This window comes from Cervus elaphus, chromosome 15 (assembly GCF_910594005.1).
Source record: "Cervus elaphus chromosome 15, mCerEla1.1, whole genome shotgun sequence".
Lineage (NCBI taxonomy): Eukaryota > Metazoa > Chordata > Mammalia > Artiodactyla > Cervidae > Cervus > Cervus elaphus.
The window spans coordinates 86,620,204-86,644,215 of NC_057829.1; the positions used below are offsets into that span (position 1 = coordinate 86,620,204).

A 24,012-nucleotide genomic window follows, 5' to 3' on the forward strand; every position below is an offset into this window, starting at 1 on the left:
TTATAAATTAAAAAAATATTCCTTAAACAGTGAATTTCACTTGTTAGTGTACGCATATATGCACAAGACAGAAAATACACCCGAAGTGTTAAGAGAAATTATTTTTCCATGCTAAGGTGATTTTTAAAACAGAAGTCCTTTGGATCATAAAAATAAGTCTTCACATTTTCCTCGATTTCTCCATTTTCTGTAAAGGGCAGGTTTCTTACAATCTGGAAAATGCACAGTGAGTGTGTGTGGGCTTCTACATCAGGAGAGGGAGCTGAGGCTGGGAATACAGAAACGGAGCCCGGCCGCAGCGTCACTGCAGAACGGCTCTATCCAGGATCTAAGTCTCTAAGTAACTGTTGCACTGTCCAGGTGAGTCCAAAAGGAAGTAGTAAGTAAGTATACCCTGCAAGCTCATGAAGTTTAATCTAAAAACAGGGTGATGGGACTTCCTTGGCGGCCCGGTGGTTAAGACTTCACCTTCCAATGCAGAGGGTGTGGGTTGGATCCCACATGCCTCAGGGCCAAAAACCCAAAACATAAAATATGGAAGCAATATTGTAACAAACTCAATAAAGACTTTTAAAAAGTGGGCTAAAAAAAAAATAAATAAATGAAAAAGTCTTAAAAAACAACAAAACAAAAAGGTGTCCCTAGTATGGATGCCAACACATCAATCTGAATTCCAGTGGCCAGTCGACCTGGGAGAAGCTCAGGGGGGCAGGGGAAGGGGCACCAATGCAGCGGGGATCCCTCGACTCCCATGGGGAGCTCAGAACCCACTCTCCCCAGGGCCTGCAGGACAGGATGGTACCGTCACCAAGTGGGACTTGGCAGGCTCCGGCCACGTTCTTGGCTACAGACTAGACTGCAGAAGAATGAGCAGAGCGAAGCATAAAATACAAACATACACACACACACATATATATATATGACTAGAGAGTCAAACAGCTGAGTTCACAAGTCCTGGAAAAATTACTCACAAAAACAGTGACTAGATTTAGATACCAACTGCTACTGATCATGGGACTATAGGCAGAATATCGAGCTGGGAGGAAGCTGGGTAAAAATGAATTCAGCTAGTTAACAGCCCCTCAGACCCCAGCTCTCACCAGCTGTTTCCCCATCTCCAACTCTATCATATACTGTAAGGGCAGCGACCATTTTACCAGGTTTGTCACTGGTTTAGTTGGTCAGCTCCAGGTAAGCAGTGAAGAACGTAAATCCCTCCGTCGCGTCCGACTCTTTGTAGCCTCAGGGACTGTACCCTGCCAGGCTCCTCTGTCCATGGAATTTCCCAAGCAAGAATACTGGAGTGGGTTGCTATTTCCTCCTCCAGGGGATCTTCCTAACCCAGGGATCGAACCCGTGTCTCTTGCACTGCAAGCGATTCTTTACCATCTGAGCCACAGGGAAGCTTCCATTAGGGAAGGCGAGCAGGGACAAAATAATTTTTTTCTTGGAGAACTTGGAGACCAGCCACTAGTGAGGAGCACTGAAGAAGGCTGTGAGTAGCCCCAGAAAAGTTGCCTGATCCCTTGTTTCGCTCCTTCACCAATAAACCAAGGGCATGACCATTCTTACCTAGAATGAGGGGCCGCAATGGGGTGACGTGTGATGCCACAGATGAAGCGCTCAGCTCTAACATGTATCTGTGAACACTTCTACTGTGTGACAAATGCTTTTCTAACAGGACTAGGGTAATTCAAGAATCCAGACTCCTGGGGAGAAGAAAGGCCTAGAGGAAATTCCGTTTTATTTCAAAACAAAGGTATTCAAACCCAAACCTACAGGTTCAGGGGAGATTCCGGTATGAAGTGAAGTGCTTCACTGCCATCAAATGGACCAGCTGCTGCACCTGCAACCAGAGAGATGACTTCACTTTTAGAATCCATTTAAGGCCTGTCGCAGGGAGCAGGACGCAATGCAACTCCGCAAACACAAACGTGAGTGAAGACTCCCAAGGTCGAACGGAAAGGAAGTTCACAGGTCCAAAGTAAGTTTCCTCTGCACGCAACAAATTCTAGTCTTCAGAATGAATCCCAGGGACTTCCCTGGTGTTCCAGCAGTTAAAGACTCCGCACTTCCCATGCAAGGCTGTAGAGGACACGGTTTCGATCCCTGGTCGGAGAACTAAGATCCCACATTCTCACTATGGCACGCGGTGCAGGGAAAAAAAGAAAGAATAAATCCCAGAGCCAGATGAGACCTCAGAGAGCATCTTACCAGGAAAGGGAACCTCCCCCTACAAACGGCCTGATGATACAAACCTGATTCATATGTATCAGGCTAAGTAACACTGGGGATCGTCAAGGAACTTCCTCACATACCAAATTACTCCGTTGCACTCATTAATTTTGAAAGTATAGACGACCTTGCATGGGGGTAATAACTTCATAAATGCTGTCCTCACTGACAGGACACGTGTGTAAATACACAAGCATGTATGTTTTTAACACAGTGTAAATACATCTGCTTTCTGAGGAAACAGCAGCTCTAAACTTTCCCTGTGAAATCAGATTCTGGGGCTATGTCATTTCACAGCTCTCATGAGGGCATGCCAATGCCAGTGAGGTGGTCAGGGCTTCCTCTAAAGAAATCATGCTCACGCAGTTTTTAACTTCTCTCGTGCACCAGACCAGAACTCCCGTCTGTTATTTTTCCAGCAGCAGCGCTAATAAGCCATCAAAATCCAGTCACCTTTTATCCCAACTTTTGTTTCACTCCGTGTGCACTGTTCAAAAACACAACGGCGCAGACGAACAAAACTCACACAGTGAAGGCAGGCTTTTCCGCTGGTTTCCCGAACCAGCCAAGCCATCAGAGCACGCAAGCTTCTTCAAACAACACCCCATGGACACCTGCTGCAAGATGCGGGTAAGCTAAGCAGAGGCCAGAGGTGCCTCGCTCCTTCCTCTCATTTTGCAACTCTCAGGTTTCCGCGATGGGATTCCTCTTACCCGGGGTTGCAGTCTAAGACTGGGTTAAAAAATCTTGGGATGGAACAGTCCTCAGCAACAAAAAGGAACCAGCCGGCAATATAAGAACCTGAATGAATTTCAAAGGGAACTGTGCGGAGTGAAAACACTGCCCCCAAAAAGCTACATATCATCTGATTCCATTTCTATAACATTCTTAAGGGAACATTATACAGAAAATTACAGAAATGGAGAACAGATTAGAGGCGGTCAGGCTTTAGGGCCTGGGGAGGAGGCCGGACACTCTAGCTCCAGAACTTTCTCTGAGTGAGCAGGGTCTTGGAAGTCAGCCAGCCCTGCTGACGAGCCTGTATGTTGGCCATGAACTGTCTGCGCCACCTAAAGTGGGTGTGGCTGGAAATGGGAACAGGGAACACCGTTGTGGGTTGTGACACTGTTGTGTATCTTCACTGTGGTATCATGTTCCATGTGCCCCCACAACTGCAGGAGAAGTGAATGCACCCAAACAAATACATGTAACACTGGGGAAATCTGAACAGTATCTGTGGATTATATCAATTTCCTGGTCATGTTAGTGTCACTATGTTTTGCAAGATGTTGCCAACTGGGGGAGGACCAGGTAAAGGGTCTGAACAACTTACATGTGATTCTATGATTACGTCACAATGACAAGCTTAATTACAAAAATAACAAGTAGCTTTGTCCTGTTTTGTCTGCTCCTTTGGCGCATGTTGACCAATAAACAGGGCGATTCCTTTTTGTGGTGGACCCGGGTGTGTTTACAAGGAGCCACGAGGAGCCGAGCCTGTTGACGCGCTTCACGCTCTGAACTGGGATCAGTTTCCTCTGGCTGCCGGGGTACATGGCTCCTGAACCCTGACCTTCTCCGCTGGAGCTGGCAAAGATGCTTGCTATGTAAGATCTTTCCTGGGAACAGGCACAACTGACTGGTTTCTCTTGCCCAGCTGCTGCCAGCTGCCCAGGGCTCCCCAGGTCACATCTCACAAAACAGCTCCAGAGAGGACAGAAGAAAACCAGCCCCCGCGGCTGCTCCATGTGGATGAGTGGGCGAGGAGCCCCAGGACTCCCGGACCCCACTGGGCTGCCTCAAAACACCAGGCGGCAGGCTGGAACAGGGCAAGACCGTCCCTGGCTGACACATGCAGTTGTACGCTGGGCTGGCCGCCTTCCAACACCCAGCTCGCTCAGAGAAAGTTCTGGAGCTGGTGAGTCCTAGCAGATTGCCAGAACCAGCGAGCCACCTGTCTGAGCTGACCCACAGCTTACATTCCTGCTTTTCCAGCAGCCTGGGGACCTTGAGGCTGCCCTCGAACTCCCCATCAGCCTCTTGTGACCCAACTTAATCACACTGTATCAACCTCAAGGTCTTTGGTGGTGTTCGGAGCCTGTCCCCCGAGATCGCCTGTTGTCTCCCTTTTAAGGAGAGCTGGCAGTCAGTCCCAATACTCCCCGGCACCTCCCTGCTGATTCAAAGAACCCAGAAGGAGAAAATTACAGGAGCGTCTTTGCTGTCTCGCCTTTATTGTCTTCAGGGTCACAATTCTTTCAATCCATTCAACAGGAGTTTATCCTTAATGCCTCCCAGAAACAATCATGAAAGTAGTCCCCCTCTCCCCAAAATGTGCCATTCGGTACGGTGTACAGATAAAACATATTTCCATCATAATACTATCTTTTCAGATTCCATAAACCCTTAAATAGCCATTTACTCAAAAAAGCTGAACGCTTTCAAGCACTGCCCAGCTTCAAAGCTGATAAAGAAATAACCAGCAACTCCTCCACGGGAATAAAAATTACATTCTACATAAATTAAATATATAATTTGATTAAACATGTTTATGTCTTTGTGATGACATTTAAAATAGAAGTAATCATTTTCTTTCTCAAAAGAAAAACTCTTTCAAATATAATTCGAAGCTGTCAAACCTATCGCCTGCTACAGATCTTTTAAATGTCACGTACCTTCAAAGGGGGATGGCAGTTTCCTTTTAAATATGCAACTCCAAACAGTGCGTTCTGAATCAAGCATGTATTAAAATACACCGCTGGCATTTACCCTGATTAAGTAGAGCCCTCTCCCCTTGTTCCGGAGGATCTGCTCCGGAGAGCAGCACTGAGCACGTCTCCTCCCCAAACAACCCAGAGGGGTTAATCCTTCCACACTGGCTGCGATGCACCTGGCCACTGGGACCAACACCAAGTCACACCCTGGAATGCCTTAAGGGGGCAAAGGTATTTCTTATGATTTCTGCAGTTTCCCTTCCAGGTATCTCATTGAACTCTGTGTAACCCAATTATGGCACAGCATCAAGGGCCCAATTGTAAGATGGTGTTAATCAGATGCAAAGAAAAACTCCATACTCATTCTTCTAAGTCAATGACCTACATATTCAATTGCTTCTTCTCCAACTCAGCAGCAAACACCATGCTATATTTAAACACAGAGCACAGATATATCCTTCTTCTGAAATGCTTAGAGATACAGATAAAGCCTTACACTGTAGCCCTCCTCTTCTTCTCAACTTCAGGAATGCAAGCCTTTGTCAACATCAACTGTTTGGGGAACTCAAGACAACACACATGGTCCATGGCACTACTGTTTTAATAAGAAGGTACCAAGGGTTGGGTTTTTTGTAAAAAGTAAAGATGAAGCTCCAATACTTTGGCCACTTGATGCAAAGAGCTGACTCAACTGGAAAAGACCCTAATGCTGGGAAAGATTGAGGGCAGGAGGAGAAGGTGACGACAGAGGATGAGATGGTTGAATGGCATCATCGACTCAACGGACATGAGTTTGAGCAAACTCTGGGAGATAGTGAAGGACAGGGAAGCCTGGCGCGCTGCAGTCCACGGGGTCGCAAAGAGTCAGACACGACTTAGCGACTGAACAACAAAAGGTAAAAAGCATCTTCACTGGAAGGCAAGCAGAATGCAGCCTGCCTCCCCAGCCTCTGGCCAAACTACAAGTGCTCACAAAGAAAACAGACCAAAGGACTTCAAGTCAGTTAAGCATGTCACATACCAAGTGTCCAAAGGAGGTGCAAACTCTTCATAACTGCTCAACCTCAGAACTAGGGACCAGCATGGGAATCATCTAGGAGTCAGCAGAGACGACAGCAGAAGGAACACAGAGCTCTCAGAGTCTAAGACCAGGGAAAGGGGACTTTTCACTGCCAATCTCTTTGTATCTCAGCCAAACATGATGAAATGTGGGTAAGTCAACTGCCTCACCGCCACCCTCTCCAACCACTGTTGCAGAAGGATCCTAAAGTTATCTCAAGAAGCATCAAGGCAGAGGCTGGGGAGACCACCCAGCCCAGCTCTGCACCTGCTGCCTTCCTCCTGGGGAAGGGGCGCTGCCCATGGAGGAGGGAGGTGAGCGGAGGCCAGACCCGTGCCCACATAACTCAGGGAGCCTTGGAGACAGATTACCTACTGTCTGGTGGGCAGCCTGGGAGAGGACCAAGGTTGGGGGGTGGGGGGGAGATACGCTTCACAACCAAATCTGGGCTGGAGTTGGGAAACCTCAGCTGTGGATACCTTGCTGTCTCATCCTACACTGTGACCTCAGGAAAGTCGCTTTGCCTCTAGGAAACCAACTTCTCTCGGGGATGGGACAGGAAAGCTCCAGAGCCACCAAGTCTCTGTAACTCCAGTTCCAATTCCATTTAAAACAGGCAACTCCCGAGACGGAGAGCCAATTCTCTACTCACTGGGGCTTGACAGAGAACAAGCATGTGGCAACAAGCGTTATGACGGGAACTTCTCTTTCTCTTTGGATTCTGGTGTACGTCCTTCCTTGGGCGTTGGACCCCTCCCGCACCCCCCCACTGCGTGGAGAAGGGCCAGTAAGCACCACCCATGAGGCCAGACCCTGCAAACTGACCTTGGCACCCATGCAGAAGCCAGAAAGCACAGCTGAGTCTACACATGTATGTGTCACAGGGGACCTTCTGCGTGCTTCCTGCACCCCTGGTCTCCTCGTAAGAGGTGGGCCTTTCCAGTTAACACCACATGTGCTCCCGTCTCCCCACATCTGGGGCCCACAGAAGTCATCCGGCCAGCACCCCCGCCCCAGTAGACTCTTCCAGCTTCAGTGCTATTTTTTGAGCCTTGCTATCTATCAAGCTTAATGAACCCGGTGCATACACACATATCTGTAGCTGTAGCCATATATACACGCACCCACACATCCAGAAAGTGGACTTCTTCCTGATGGTCAGAGTCAACAGCCCCTTCTCATCTGCCGTCCACCCTTCCCAGCTGGACCCCACACCCACACCACTCCATCCATTCTGCTACAGCGCCAATGGAGGGGCAGGGGCTGCTGAGAGGCAGATTTGGGGACAGACATAACCTTGTCTTCAAGGAGTTCCAGAACGAGCAAGAACAGAACACCAAGCGCTAGAGAAGCAGATATGGAAGGAGGAGGGACAGCAACTTCGCCTGAACTCCCACTCAGACGCTCCCAAATCACTGTCTTCCTCAGTCCCTCCAAGGAGCGCCAGATGCACCTCACCACGCTCCCCCCTCCGCCTACCAGATACTGGACTGCAAGTCCCTGCCACCCACACTCAGATTGTTCACTAGCATGGACACCACTGCATTACCCCGCTGGAGTCCGAGACTCAACCAAGTCCACACCCTGACTTAAGTTTCTGATCCTGGAACTGACCATGCCTGCCCCTACATTTGTCCACCTCCACGTTGGAATCACATCAATTCCCGGGCAAGAATGAAAGCTCCAGTCATCTTGTCTAAAAACACCTAGAAAAAAATCCAGTTGAGACAAATGTCATTTTGGGAGAATGACCCAGTCCAACTCAACTGGTCTAGTCCTTGAAGTATTGTAAAATGTAAAAAAAAAGGGAAAAAAAAGTGTTAGTCACTCAGTCTCGTCTGACTCTTTGCCACCCCATGGACTGTAGCCCACCAGGCTCCTCTGTCCATGGAATTCTCCAGGCAAGGATACTGGAGCGGGTTGCTAGTCTCTTCTTCAGGGGATATTCCTGACCCAGGGATCGAACTCAGGTCTCTGGCATTGCAGGCAGATTCTTCACTGTCTGAGACACCAGGGAAGCCCGAAGTATTTAAAACTCCATCCCAATCAAACGATACCCTTAGAAGGGCTTCTCGCAGAATGGCTTCCCCTAAATTCTCCCTCAACACGGTGCTTCTAAGCTTACCCGCGGACCAGGCCCAAGCAGCAGCCTGCATCACCAGACCTCAATCACTGGTAGAACCCTCAGCTCCCGTTTGTCGTTGCTGTTCAGTTGCTAAGTCGTGTCCGATGCTGAGACCCCATGGACTGCAGCATGCCAGGCTCCCCTGTCGTTCACTGTCGGTGATGCCGTCCAACCATCTCATCCTCTGTCTCCCCCTTCTCCTCCTGCCCTCCATCTTTCCCACCATCAGGGTCTTTTCCACTGAGTCGGTGCTTCACATCAGGTAGCCAAAGTATTGGAGCTTCAGCTTTAGCACCAGGCCTTCCAATGAATATTCAGGGTTGATTTCCTGAATATGATGGGCTGGTTTGATCTCCCTGCGGTCCAAGGGACTCTCAAGAGTCTTCTCCGGCACCACAATTTGAAAACATCAATTCCGTGGCGCTCAGCCTTCTTTATGGCCCAACTCTCACATCCGTACATGACTACTGGAAAGACCATAGCTTTGACTATATGGACCTTTGTCATTACAGGACCCCTACCCCTATAACTCCCTCTAACGAAGCATTTCTCTTTAGGATGAGCTCAAGGACACACCGTCTCTCTGAACTCAGAGAAAGAGAACTGCTTGTAGCCAACTGTCCTGAAATCTGTGGTCGGTGTATGTCCATTTTTTAATCAACTCTAGTCCTTCCCAACCTCATCCCTTCTTATAGTATCCTTTTTTTCTTTTTTAAATCCTCGAAGTATTGGGTTGGTCAAAATGTTTGCTTGGGTTTTTCTAGCTCATGGGGAAACCTGCATGACTTTTTGGCCAGCCAACACTTTCTCCAAAAAGACAAGATATAAAAAGAGGTAACCCACTCATTAGGACCTACTAGCAGCCCTACAAACCACATCCCCAAAAGCACTGGCCCTGAAGAGCCTTGGAGAGGCTGCGGTAGCCTCCCCAAGGCCAGCACACGCCAGCCCACCGGGTCCCTGGCTGGCCCGGCCCGCAGGGTGGCTGGTCTGCAGCTGGCGAGAGCGCTGTGCAACGCACTGCTCAGCCAGCTTCCCACGAAGCAAACCGGGAATGCACACGCTACCGCGCGGTGATCAGCGGGCTCCAAAAATCAGCTGCTGTCAGCTGTGAAGGTAAAACCGTGGGCACAGATGTTAAGAAACACCAGGGACCAAGGCCCCGACCCTTACGCTTCACTGGAGGCCACAGTTACCTGAGAGGGAGGGACGGGGGTGGGAGATGGCGTGGGAATGGGAGCAGGGACAGACGCGGCCTAGGAAAAATCATCGATTGTCCTACATCGCCAGGGAAAGCCACGAGAAGCAGGCCTCGAAATAAAACAAAAAGGTTCCTTTTTCCAAAGCAGGTACACTTCACGACCCACCCCCAGCAGAGCAGTGGGGCAAACTTTGCATCTATCTCGCTAGCGGAGGGACCAAGGGAGAAGAAGGTGTCCCCCACCCCGTTATACTGCCCTCAAGCAGAAAGCCAATGTTCTGCTAAGTGGTTTAAAAAATAGCTCCATCTTCCATACATGATTGGCAGCAGTGTAAAACTTTATTATAACTGCTTTATAAAACTAAACATACACCTATTCCATGACCCAACATTCCACCTCTAGGAATTTACCCAAGAGAAATGAAAACATATGTCCATAAAAAGGCATGTATGAGACTGGTTCACTCCAACTTTACTTAGGATAGCCAAAGTGTCCATCAACAGGTGCATGGATACACTCACATGGTGGATGCTGCATTGGAATACTACACAGCAAGGAAAAAGGAACAAGCAATTGTTCCAGGCTAGAACACCCCAAAATTTCAACAAACATGTTATGGTGAACTTAGAAAGCTTTTGCTGACAGGTATATGTGGTATAATACACGTGTGTGATATTGCATGTGTACATATACATGTATGTATAACGTGTGTACACATATATTATGTAGCATATTAAATGCTAGAATGTGAAAAATTAATCAGGCAGGAGTAGAGAGTATTTGCCGGAGATGATCAGGGAGACTGGAATGGGAGCTACCTGGCAAGGGCCATGAAGGAAGTTTCGGATTGGTGCTAAGCTGTATATAGTGATATACTTGGGGGTACCCAGGTATGTGAATCTGCCAAAACAAATGGATTGGCACACCTAGGATCTACCTCCATTCCCATCCCCCTGAACACCTCCCCCAAGTCCTATCTCAAAGGAAAAACTAAACTAAAGGAATCACAAAAGTCAGCTTCAGAAATGAGACGCATGCTGAAGGACCCAGGCAGGGGTGGAGCTGAGCAAGGACTGAGAACCACTGCCAAGTCAAGATGGACTGATGGGCAGGGGGTGGAGAGCGCAGGGCCTGGGGTCTGGGGGGGTTCACTGTACCCTGCGCCCACTCGAGGGGGGGACCTCCGGCTCTGGCCCACCTGCAGAATGATGACCACAGACACACCCACAAGGCCAGGGCCATTCCCCCACCAAGAGCTGAAACCCCTGGGGCCCAGACGGATCATCGCCCCAAACCAGAGTGTAGGAGCAGCAGGCAGGTCTAAGTAACAGCCATTCTCTCCAGGAACAGACCTGTGAATTCAAGGGGGCCCAGGACAGGCTAAGGGCTGGATGTACAAATGCAGGCTGATAAAACAGGAGGTCCCAACCCAACGAGAATAAACCCACAGGGCAGTCACATTTGCATCCAGTAGGTTCCAGTGCTTCGAGGCAGAACCCAAGAGCAGCCTTTTATTGACCACAGTTCAGTTCCGTTCAGTCGCTCAGTCGTCTCCGAGTCGTTGCGACCCCATGAATCGCAGCACGCCAGGCCTCCTTGTCCATCACCAGCTCCCAGAGCTTGCTCAAACTCATGTCCATCTAGTCGGTGATGCCATCCAACCATCTCATCCTCTGTTGTCCCCTTCTCCTCCCGCCTTCAGTCTCTCCCCGCTGTTTGGCCACAAACAGTTCCCACAGAGCACACAGGCACGTTTGGAAACAAGCCACTACACGCCATGTGACGTTTAACGGGGCCGCCCCCAGATGCTGAGTCCTACAGGTCAGACCTCTCAGCCTCAGTTGTGTTCCCAGTGCCAGGTCACACATGGACTGGGCCTACCAGACTCTCTATCACCCAAGAGGTTTTAAAGTATCAAGTACTGAAAATACATGCAACTTTCCCATTAAAAGCTAGGGCGTGGACACTCCAAAAGGTCAACATGGCACCCGCTACAGTTTCATTACTAATGCTTCACCCAGATGGCAGGAAAGCTACAACAAAAGCACCCTTAAAGAGTCGCAGCTGTCAAGCAAGAGGAACAGAAACCAACTCCTGACGGAATCCTAGACCTTGGATCTGGGCAGGTCCCAGCTATCAGCAAGCACAGACCTGGCACTGTGGAGGCAGGCAAACTTGCTTCCCAAACTGGAAGAAATTCCTGGGCACTGACCCTTTGACCTATGTGTGGGCCATAATGAACTGGCTAGAGGCCAGCTCATTCAATGTGTGTTAGTTCAGATCCTCCAAAAAAAGACACAGGAGAAGATGAATAACAGACTGTACCAGAGACTTCTTAGGAAACGTGAAACAGGGGGCAGAGGGAGACGCTGGTCTGACTCTTCTAGAGGAGACAGGGAAGGTGAAATCTTGGCCTGCTGTGCAGTTCAAGGTCAGAGGGGAGTCTCTGGGCCCAGAGGACAGGCTGTTGGGAGAAGTCCCGGGTCTCGCGGGGACAGGCCTGTGGAACGAGGGCCTGACAGGCCGAGCTAGGAGAGGCCTGTGGAATGAGGGCTCTGTGAATGCGGTGCTGGAGTCCACTTGTGGAAGGTGTTTGGGGCCACCAGTTACATTCCCAGAAGGAAAAGATCAGGGGTGTCTTTTCATGACAGCCACACAATGCCAAGTCACTGCAACACTTTTTCCCATCCAAGGCTTGCTTCTGAGCTTTTCCAACAACTGACAGCCAGACTTCCAGGGCCACCTGGCCACACCCCGTGTTTAGGTGGCTGTCATTTGGCAGGTGTGAGGCAGGAAGCCCTGCAGGGACGCTCACCCTCAGGGAGCCGCCATCCCCCCCCGCCCCACCCCGCCAGCCAACAAGAGAGTGGAGGGTGATGGGATCTCCAGGACGCAGTGATAAATGGACGCGGCAGGTGGAGAAGTGAAAGGTATGATGCTGAGGCTGGGGACCTGGAGAAGTGGCCGCCTGCTCACTGAAGCAGAGCATGAGGCAGGAGTTGGTTTGGTGGATGAGCAAGTTAATCAAGTACCCAAACTCAGCGTTATTAGTTAACACTATCTGCTTTAACAAATGAACCCAAAACTGAGTATCAACTCAACACAATAAAAGCTTATTTCTGTATCACAAAATGATCAGTGTTCCCGATGGGTGGGCAACTCTTCACATGGTGATTCAACGGTCCAGGACCCTCACTTTCTCTCCTGGGCTGGCCATGCCCGGGTGATAATCCAGGTAAGAAAGACTGGATAAAGCACAGGTGCTTCCAAACCACTTCTTCCAGGAAGTGACACCTACTCCCACCCGGGTTCCACTGGCAACAACCACCCGGGGTCTCCAGGAGCTGCCCGGGTGGTGGCGAGGCGGCCACCAGAGCAGACGTCCCCACCAGTGACGCGAAGCACACACCTCTGGTGGACATCTGGTCGTCTCCCCCACACTTACACGTTCCAACTCGATCTCAAGATAGGCTTATTTGGAAGCAACATAGGCCTTCAGCTCTCTCTGAACACCATAATCCAAGGCTACCTGACTACTGAACCAAATCTGAAAAGAGATACCAACAATTCTGGAAATACATCTATTAACTTCTCTTGTTGCCACACAGCTGTAGTATTCACGTGGAAATCTGGTCACAACTCGACTCTCACTGATCAAGTAAAAAAGTTGAGCAACTGTCCTTTTATTGGAAAATGTTTGCAAAATGGTTTCATGGCCATCAACTCTAAAAACATCATCAAGTCTTAGACCCAGCATTGTTTAATAAGCCTACTAAGAATGGGGAAAAAATAAATTAAATCAATTAAACTATATCATATTATCAGTTTTTATGACAGAACTCAATCCCAAAATGTTGAAAACCAATGAAATAACAGTGCTCTTGTTGAAGTCTTCAAACCAACCTTGTAAAAGAAAAACAAGAATTGCAATTTCACAGAGCCTAGGCCAGGACTGGCTGACTTGCCAGAGGTCACCCAGCTGGCGAGGGACAGCTGGGTGAGGGGGGTTTCCAACCAGTTTGAATCAGCACCTGGATCTGGGTCAAGATCCCAGTAAGTTCTGAAAACTCTCCAAGGCCAGGTCAAGCTCCCAACATCCTCACATCCACACAGATTCCGCTTCAAATGGCAAATTGAGCACCTTGGGTATAATATTCTTATAAATGCATCCAAATTAAAAAAAAAAAAAAAAACTCCACTAAAACATGAGTTTTCATCTGCATAACACTTAACCAACTAATTCCACGACATTCAAGTGAGAACAGATGATGTACTGAAATATCAAAAACAAGAATCCGATTTGGTAAACAGTTGAGCGCTATTTTCACATCACCCTAATGAATTTAGTTTCAGTGAACACAAATCAGCAAACACTCTGAAAATTTTAATGGTATGGTACAAAATGATGCTTTGAATGACAGCCCCAGAAAACAAACTCTTCCCAGCAAGTGACAGATACCACAAGAAAAAAATCAGAAAGGATGAGTTAGTTCAAATCCACTTTCGGCCCCTGGATCTGCACTTGACCCTGGGCTTGCTTCTCACACAGAGCTCTTCCGACTGTGAGTGAAGCAGCAGGAGAGGCGCTCTGGGTCCCTGGACCTGGCTCAAACGGCCAGGCACAACCTGCCACCAGGTGCTGCTTTCGTTCCGATAGCTGTACAACAGCTGGGTCAGTACCCACAAAAGATGGTGCGTAGATTTGGGGTCAAATTCTTGCCCAGGGCAGGCACCTGCCTCTAGCCAGCTCATTATGGCCCTCAGGGTCAAGGGCACTGCTGGGAATTATCTGGATGTTTGGGAAGTGTCTGGGATGGTAGGATACAGGCCAAGGTAGGTCCAGACTCCTCCAGAGCTCTGCTCACATGCCCACCCATCCTCTCCTCTGTGTCTCCATCCTGTCATTACTCTGTAAGTGGTACCCAAGTTAAATCTTGGCAGTGAGTTTACATCCACTTAGCTTTTAAAAAAGCATGCAATGACCAGGAGACGAGGAAACACACTGACACCCCCAGAGAATGCAGAGGGCCACCACATTCACCTGAGCCCTGCATGTTTTTTTCATCTGAAAACCGAGGTTGCTGTTAGGAGGCTGTAATTAGAACATATCAGAACACGGTTGTAAACTCTAAGTCACTATAAAAAGAGTGGACTGGACTGGTCTTTTGAAATGACATTTCTGCCTTGGATATAGTAAACCAAAATTAAAATACTCAGTTGTCTTTAGGAAGAATTCTGAAGCCTACCTTCAAACCCAAGTGAACCCCATAACTACGTGGGGACAAGGAAGCACCTCCTTCCTGCCGGATCCTCCCTGAGCCTGACCTGGGGGAACCAGGGCTGCTTAACTGAATTCTGAGTCCAACACACACTTCCTGGCCGCAGCCCCGAGACTGATCTAGCTTTCTGTTTTCCACAGGCAATGAAGTTTGCTTTCAAAAACAAAGGCACACAAAGGCATTTAAGACAACACCTGTATGATGTTAAAGAAACAAAGGACTACAGATGAGATTTTAAAAGCTTGTGATCAGAAGGAAGGAAGGCAAGCATTCAAAAGCCACATCCTGGGCTCTCAATCGCTATGGGTGCGAAGACTAAGGAGGCTCCCCAAAACCAGCCCTACACAGCCCAACTCCTAAACCCGTCACCTCTTTTCAGTCCAACAGCCACGCCATCAAGTAACTGTTACTACTCCCAACTCATGGGCAAGCGGCCACTGAGGCTTTGAGCCTCGCATCAGAGTCCACAGCAGAAAAAGCAGAGGCGGAACCCAAGTGCACCCGTGGAGGCCACCTGGCACCTACAGCAGAGGCCAGCAGGGCAGGAGGGATTCAGCAAAATGAGACCACACGTCAGGACAGAATGCCTCCCCGGGGCGTCAGGACCCTCTGCTTCCGGCTACCCTCTTCACCCATGCGGGCAGAGGGGGTGTCAGAGCATGGTCTGCCCGCTGGTCTGGTCAGTCTCCTTATTAACCACCCCACCCCCAGCAATGGATTCACCCCAACACTCAGCACTCAGTCCCCCAGGATCTGATGTGTGATTTTTCAACTCTCAGACCCTCTTCTTTCCATAACTCAGAGGAAGCAGCCAGGTGGCATCACACACAAAGGGTCCTGGGGCACCCCCAACCCACTTGGTCCAGCTAAAGGGACCCTTTCCCGGGTCCCAGTATCACACGAGTGTTTGCTTCCTCCTACCTGGGGGCACCAAAACCCCTCCCCCAGCGCCTTCCACAGCAACCCACTGCCTCTGAAGGAGACAATTCCCTGGAACTCCTCCAGGTCTCCTTCACTTCCCCTTCAGCACTCCCCAGCCCCCTGGTCCCCTCTCTCCCTCCTGAGTTCACAGAACACACCCCCCACCCAGCCTTTGCAGGCCAAGAAATCTCACCCAGGGGTGCTGAACGCCCTAGATTCCCATGAGACACGGCTGAGCGCTGGATTCTTTCCCTACAAAAAGAAAACAACACACACGGGACCCTCCCCGCCCCACCCTCCCCTAGACTCATACCATTCCTGGGGTTCACACCCCCAACCCAGGCATGGAGCCCAAGCAGGTCCACGGGCCTGAGTCAGGCCCTCCGGCTTTGTTTCCTAGGCAACAGCCGCTCTCTCCTTTGCAGCCACACACTGACCACGGCAGGAAGATTCTAGCACTCCTGGAGTTTCTTCTCGAGGGTGGGAGACGCCCGCTTTCCCTCCCAAGGGGCCCTGGGGAAGATGGGACCCCGGCAGCTAGCTCTCCCGCGGGCACCTGTGACGCCAAACTGAGGGCACGTTGGCTCCAGGAGAGACTGGTGAAGGAAACAGCCCCACAGACCCGCACCGGGTGATGGGTAGCCAGGCCACCCAGGGCCCTCTGCCCTCACCGCGAGCGGCTCTGGTCACCTGGCCTGGCGGCAGAGGCCTACCTGTCCCAGCCGACATGTGGCTGAGGGGCCGGACCTCCCAAGAAGCCCCTCTCTGCCCCTGCCTCCAGTGTGTGGGGCAGGGAACTCAGGAGTTGCCCGACTCTCGGAGGCCCTACCTTCCAGCCCCCGGGCTTGGAAAGGGCCAAGTGGCCTCAGCTGGGCGGGGAAGGGCCTTTCTAACCGACTGCCCATCAGAATCACCTGGGAGCTTGTTAATCTACCAGGCGGGTTCCACCCCGCAACCAGGGACTCAGAACCTCCGGAGGGGCTGGGCTCGTTTTCAAAGCTTCCCCACGTGATCTCAGGTCCAGGCAATGATGAAAAGGATGGGGGCAGAGCACGTGATGGCCTCCAAGGGAGAGGGGGGAGCTGGAGGGAGCCCACAGCGCCCAGGGGTCTGGGCACCCCCAACCCACTTGGTCCAGTTAAAGGGACCCTTTCCCGGGTACAAGTATCACACGTGTATTTGCTTCCTCCTACCTGGGGGCGCTTCCCCAGCGCCTTCCACAGCAACCCACTGCCTCTAAAGACAATTCCCTGGAACTCCTCCAGGGTCTCCTTCACTCCCCCCCGTTAGCACAACCCACTCCGGTGTTCTCGCCTAGAGAATCCCACGGATGGAGGAGCCTGGCAGGCTACGGTCCCTGGGGCCACAAGAGCCGGACACGACTCAGTGACTAAACCACCATCACCATGGCACTGCCCAGCAGACCTGGTCCCCTCTCCCCTCCTGGCCTGGTGAGTTCATGGGGCCGCCGTGCGTCCTCCCTCGCCGGCTCACCTGTGCGTCCACTGCCCTTTGGCTACGTTGCCTGCTCCTTGCGGGCCAGACCAGGTCAGGCTGGTTCAGGCCACCACCCTAGCTTGGGACACAGTCCTGCCACCCCCCCCCCCCCCCAAGGCTCATTAGCTGCAAGAATACAGAAGGCCCATCAGAGAGGAGGCGCCGCGGAGGAAGTGGGCAGGAAGGAAGACGAACTCCGCGGAGCCCATTCTCACAGGATTCTCACCCGGGGCATCTTTCCAAGCCTCCCTGCCTTGGGTCCAATTGACTCCTGGCCCGCCCCCCCCGCAGCTCCTGGAGAGCTAAATCCACCCGACTTACAACAGACACCTACCACCTGCCGGGGGCCGAGGACCTCGGGCCGACCGCGCGGTCTGTGACAAGACACCCTCCGAAACGCTATTAGTCCCCCCCAAAATAGCATCACTAGGCCACAGACATACAGGCACAGACACATAAAACACATTCTCCCAAAATGGCAACAGGGCGTCTCCCGGGAGGCACTGCCTACAGCCTGGACAGGGCTCTGACTTCAAATGCGCTCCGGGCAGGGGAAGGGAGGGGGGAGCTACAGTTGGGAGGCCTCAGGTCAAAATTTTCCCCACCCAGACCTTTAGCCCTGACATCACCACCAGGAAACGAGATGTTTGTTTTATTACAAGGTCTCATGTTCCCGCTGCTTCTTTACCTAGAAGAAAAAAAATTTTCCATCTGAGTCTTCACATACCAATGTCACCAAAATCACAATTCACCGAAATATCAAAACCACCCACAACTGCAGAGAAGGAGATTAAAACGGGAAAGGAATGAGGAAATTAAGCAGACACGAAGAAAAGTGGAGGAAAAGTTCCGTTTGACCAGAACAGATTTTGCTCTTTTCTACAAAGTGCTATACTGTCTGCAGACCCAGAGTCCCTTCTGGTGCTACAGAGGTGACCGATCTCAGAGCAGGAGGTTGGTTCGGGGGCCTGCGAGGCCTTGCTGACCGTGGTGGGCTCAATTGCCAGCGCCCCCCACCCACGGTCCCCTGCCGGAGCTCAGCCAGCTCTCAAGCATGGGGAACAGCACACACAATATCAAGGGTCAGACTTTATCTTTTAAATGCACAATGTGCTCGAGCCAAAAACAAAACAAAAAGCCTTCCCAAGATGCTTTCCAAATTCCAGAACACACTGGACTGGGAAAAAAAAAAAAAAATGGAGCCCTATTTCCTCTTATTTTTAATCTTACTTTGGCGAGGTTCATAATAAAAGAGAATAACCTATTTATTTGCTTACCTTACTTGGAAAGACAATAAATTGGAAAGGCTTCATAAATCTCACAGGGAATTCCTTTAAACAAGGACTGTCAGCAAAAATCCGTAAATAACCCTCTGCCAGTCTCCAGCAATCACCTCCACCACACATTCTTTTTCCTTCCTGCTTTTGTACTAATCTTCCAGCAAACAAATCAAATCAAGCACTAAAACGTTTTTATTCTTTATCAAGGTGAGGCTCAGAAAACATCCGGCAGTCCACTGGGACTGTTGACTTACTTAGGTGGCCTCTGAGAAGAATCAGATGCAGCAAAGGCCCCCCCAGGACCAGATGAGAGAGACCCCTGAGCCCCCAAACCCTGCCACACTGCTCTCACCGATTTACAAAGCCCGGGCTGGCAGTGGGCTTTTGCACACAGAGCCAGGCACAGGCATCAATTTGACCTGGAGCAAAGCTTGAACCTTATGAAACAGGTCCTATCCAGGTGGGGGACAGGCCCTCTCAGGTTTCCTCCTCTGAGCTCACTCTCCGGCCCTTGTGATCCCACCGTCGTAGACCTTCCAGATCCATCCAGGCGGCTACTGGTCAAGTTCACTCATCCCCATGTTGACCAAGATGAAGAAAGACAGCTCAGAACTTGGAGATGTCCAGAGCAAGCCCACGGCTCACCCAGCAGCCCAGGCCTTGCTCCCACCACGTTGACTTGTGAGGCACCTGATTAAAACGACCTTCAAAAACAGCAGAAGATGGACAGTCTCACGCTGAGGTTTCAAGGACTGTGCTAAAAATAAGCCTAAATAAGAGGCAGAGGGAGGCTCGTGGATAATCAAATGTGTAATCAATTTACATGTCAGGGAAGGATGATTACCATAACCAAAAAGAAAAGTTCTCCAAGCCAAAAGGTTAAGAAAGAAAATTAAACCAGCAAACCACCACTACCCACACAGAAACAAAAACTGTACGTTTTCGGAAAAGACAAGCCTCTTGTGTTCCCGGCAGTTTCCAGAGCCTTGTAACTTCCCTCCAGGACCAAGATTCTTGGGTGTGAGACACAAGAATAGCGAAACCCAAACAACCTGTCAGACTCGTGCCCAGCCAGCAATACACGCAGTTGGTGAGCTGTGCCAGGGTGAGTCGATCGTGGTGTCCGACTCTGTGCGATCCTGTGGACCGTAGCCTGCCAGGCTCCTCTGTCCGTGGGATCCTCCAGGCAAGAATACTGGAGTGGGTTGCCGTGCCCTCCTCCAGGGGATCTTCCTGACCCAGGGGTGGAACCCGCGGTCTCTTCTGTCTCCTGCATTGGCAGACGGGTTCTTTACCACTAGTGCCACCTGGGAAGCTGTGCAAAGGCATCGGCTTTTGATTCAAATCCCACCAAGATTTCAAAGGGCCGTGTCCCTGCAGGCGACTAAGCTGCCCAGAAAGAACCTCATGCGCTGAAGATCAACCTCCAGCCGGAAGGGCGCCTCAGCTGTTTCTACTATGAAGGCACCAAATTCACCTTTTCTTATTGTCTCCCCTCCTGGCTCACTCCCGGTGCTCAAGAAAAATTATTATTATAGACCCACCAAATTAACATATTCCTAGTGTTTCTAAGTGAAGGCAAAGGCCTTTCTTAACGGGCACTCTCTGAAATAGTCGCTTGACAATTGCCACACCTCAGGCACGATTGCCCGCCAAGGCCAGTGGGGCCCGTGCACTCAGCAGCGGTTGCCTACTCCCTTCCCTCCAAGACCGCTGCGATTTCAGGATCCACTTCAAGTGAAGTGGCTTCCTGCCTGTTACTTGTGTTAACCTGGGGAGCTATCCTACAGAGACAGGAGTGGAGCCCGGGAGGGCGCGGGGGAGGCACCCCAGGTGCAGGAGGGACACGGCCAGGCCCTGGGGCCACCTAGAACTGCAGTCCTCCTGTGCTCCCCAGGACTCAGCCAGCCGCCGCCTGGGTAGGAAGGTCATGTGTACATGGGACCACCGAAGATGCTTCCAGAGCCCCTCTGGACAGAACCCACTTCCGTGCTGTTTAAATAAAATCCAGCCTTTGACTTTTTCTGTTAATAAATTCCAGTGTTTGGGCAACTTTTCTCCCCTGGGCAAGGATGGGGAGGACAACGCAGTCTCAGGGTGGTCGTGGCAGCTTCTGGACCCCAGAACCTCCTGGCAGCCGGATCTCCAGGCTGGGAGGACTCGGGTCTCCCGACAGGCTAGCACTGTCCACCCCTCCCCCCACCAAGGAAGACGTGTCAGAGTGTGGAAGCCACCCACGGACAAGCAGCTCAAAATGCTGCTTCAAACAGCCCTTGTCCCACTGTGGCGCCAACCTTTCAGCGACTAACCCCAGGCTCCAACCTCTTTGCAACTGAAAGTTCCCCTAAATCTTCTAAGCATGTGGTCACGTCTCCACTGCACTCACAGCATGCATGTCAGCTCATGGATGACCACCCCAAAGAGGCCAAGGATGCTTAGATGGGAATCTCAGGCCAGGAATCAAGGTCAGGGTGAGTCTGAGCTCACAGGCATCAGAGGGTTTGCTAACAGTGAATGCAGGCAAAACGCACTGGGAGTCACTCCGCCCAGTGAGCGCCCTCCCTGCCCTGAGCGCCCTCCCTGCCCTGAGCGCCGGAGCATCGGGCGGGCCAAACAGCGAGCCCTGAAAAGACAGCTCCAGCAACAACCAGAACGCTAATAAGTGCAGCGATCCCCATTTAACAATTTCAAAAATTCAAAGACTCATTTCATAAAAATTTCCCCCAAATGAACAGACACAGAGAATATTTTAAGATTATGAAGAGTGAGCTCGTGGTGGCTTCCTTCCCAAAATGCAACAGAGACCACTCACAAGCAAGTCCTCTGGGCACAGAGGGGCTGGCCCCTTCATCACACACCTCCTCCTGAGAGAAACCAGGGTCCCCGAGACACAAAGGAGGAGCTGGCAAGGGTGGCCGTGGAACCCAGGAGGAGGAGGAGGAACCCAGGCAGTGGAACCCAGTGGAGCCGGAGGCCTCCGGGGTGGGATGCCGACCCAGGTGACCCACCGCTGACCCTCCCACAGGAAAGGGCGCTGGTCCCTGCAAGCTGCCCGCCAACCAGCCTCCTCAACCAGACTCGAGGCTGGCCTCTACCTGCGGGAAGCCGGACTAGGCTGTGAGGGATGCCCTGCACCCCTAGAGGCACGGGGACCAGCCTGGGCATGCAGGAACCCGAGAGCAAACACTGCCTGGCTCTCCGCTCAGCCACTTCCCGACTGAGGGAACAGGAAGGAGCCAGCAGCCCGCAGTCACTCCCAGGCCCTCTGGACCTGGAGCCAGCGGCCATGGTGGGCAGAGGAGGTACCTGTCCCCAGGCACCTTCCAAGAGGGGCTGGTGGAACCCCGGGAGGAAGGGGAGCAGCTGTTTGTTGTGTGAGTGTCCCTGCAAAGTCCAAGGACAATGGCCAGGGGTGTACCCAGGCCCGAGGTGTGGGCACGGAACTGCCCGCTTGGGGGAGGAAGGGACCCCTTGGGGGGCCGGGGGAATTAGTGGAGCAGATAAAGATTCCAACCACAGAGTCTGCCCAGCCTGGGCCAACTTCCTTAAGTGTCCTTAACTTCCTTAAGTGCTCCTCCCTGGGATGACACGGTGGGACCCCTTCAGGCAAGTCTGTCTGCTGAGCCTGGAGTCCCCCTGAGCCAGCGGAACCCTCGGACATGACAGACATCCAAGAAAACCCTGGCACCTCACACGAACACCCACGGACTTCCCCATGCTTCCCAGGCTGGCCTTGCTACCGTCAAAGAGGGACAAACTGCAGCGGTGGTGGGCGGGGTGAGGCAGGGCAGAACCACAAGGGGCTCCTGGGACCTCCCTTGCTGACGGAACTGGTCTGCAACCACACGGCTTTTGCACAGCGTTGGACAAAACATGCAGAATTGCATGCTGAAAGCATGAATTTTACTGTATAAAAAGTATATCTATATAGAATTCTTAAAAAGTTGATCCTGGGACTTCCCGATGGTTAAGTGGTTAAGACCCTGAACTCCTGGGGCATGGATTAAATCCCTGATAGGGGAACTAAGATCCCACAAGCCACGCTGTGCAGTCAAAAATAAGTAAATAAAATAAAGGGGTTTTCAGGAAACACAGTGGGAAAGAATCCACCTGCCAATGCAGGAGATGCAAGAGACTCGGGTTCGAACCCCTGGAGAAAGACATGGCAACCCACTCCAGGGTTCCTGCCTGGAGAACCCCATGAACAGAGGAGCCTGGCGGCTACAGTCCATGGGGTCACAAAGAGTCAGATACCCCTGAGTACAAACACAATAACAAACGAAAAGATAAAATGCCGTGTCTGGTGGCGGTAAATCTGGCCCTCTCTTGGCATCCCCAGCCCCACCGACTGCCCCACACCTTATACTCTTTACTCCAACAAAGAGAGAATAAGAATAATGATAAAAACAATACAGCCCACACTGGTGCAATGTTGAGGGTTTGTCACGTGTTGACTCACTGAGTCCTCACACACGCCAGAGGTGGATACGAGGAACGCCCACCCCCCAAGGACACAGGGAGGTAGGGACCTTCCCCAGGCTTGCAGTTGAGCCCCAGGGTCGCGGGATGCGAGGTGGACGTCTGTAGGCTCCATTACTCAAAGTGTCAGTCACTCAGTCATGCCCCTAGGATTCTTTGCAACCCCACGGACTGTAGCCCACCAGGCTCCTCTGTCCATGGGATTTTTCCAGAGAAGAATACTGCAGTGGGTTGCCATTTCCTTCTCCAGGGGATCTTCCCGCCCCAGGGATCAAAGCTGGGTCTCCCACACTGCAGGCAGACTCTTTACCATCTGAGTTACCAGAGTTACACAACACAGCGCCAGGAGAACACCAAGAATGCCTGTCCCTGACCCCCTGGCCTGGAGAGGACCCACCCTCCACCCCTGCTATGTACCCTGCCCCCATCCCAGCTCTCTGAAATCCAGAACCTCCTTGCTCCTGCTTGCAGCCCTGGCATCGGTCACACAGTAGGAGCTCTCTTTGCTAAAGAAGCAGATCTTTGTTCAACAGGCAATTTTCAGAAGAAGCAAATGCATCTCAATGTCACAGCATCAATTTCCACAAATCAATCCCAATTGAGCTACCTTAGCATACGCTGTAAAAATTTTAAACCCTATGCATAAAATATTATACATCCATTTTTATTTGATCTACTAAGTTATAAAGCTTTCCTCAATCTCTTAAAGGTGGTTTTCCCAGTAATGCATAACTGCTTAATTGGGAAGTGTACAAAACATAATTACACTGCCTAACACTACAACATTGCTTATGGGAATATCTCTGTTCATGCATTCTGCTTTATTTTGTATTTAATCTCTATTAAGATGTCTATATGAAAATAGATAGGTATGCTAGTCTTCATAAACACCATAAATCATAAAGTCATTTCCTTGCTAACCCAGGTCCAAAAGCAGCCCCCAAAGAGACTGCTGGGGCCCCAAAGGCTCCCACTTCTCATATTTAAGCACAGTTGGTAAGCTTTCAACGTGTGGCCTACTTAGCTCTGTGCCACTTTGCCAGGTAAGGGTGACGGTAATGGCTATCATTTCTCTCACAGCAAGTGGCTTGGCCCGCAACTCAAAAAGTACCCCAAACTGCCCCCCAGAAACCAGTTACTCAAACCAGAAAGGGCAAATTCTTTCTTGTGCCCAAGACCACAGTTGCCAACCTCACATCAAGAGGCAGGTGGAGACCCCT

General features: G+C 51.0%; 1 protein-coding gene across 4 annotated transcripts in view; it reads right to left on the bottom strand.

The window, feature by feature from the left end:
• CTBP2 (C-terminal binding protein 2) overlaps positions 1–24,012 on the bottom strand; it is a 170,818-nt gene that overhangs the window by 127,700 nt on the left and 19,106 nt on the right. Inside the window, exon 1 of one of the 4 annotated variants that reach the window (XM_043926096.1) lies at positions 4,911–5,064. The exons of the other annotated variants lie outside the window; for them this stretch is intronic. The gene's annotated coding sequence lies outside the window, so the exon portion shown is untranslated. Of the gene's footprint in view, positions 1–4,910; positions 5,065–24,012 lie in introns of those variants that run through there. 4 annotated transcript variants of the gene reach the window in all.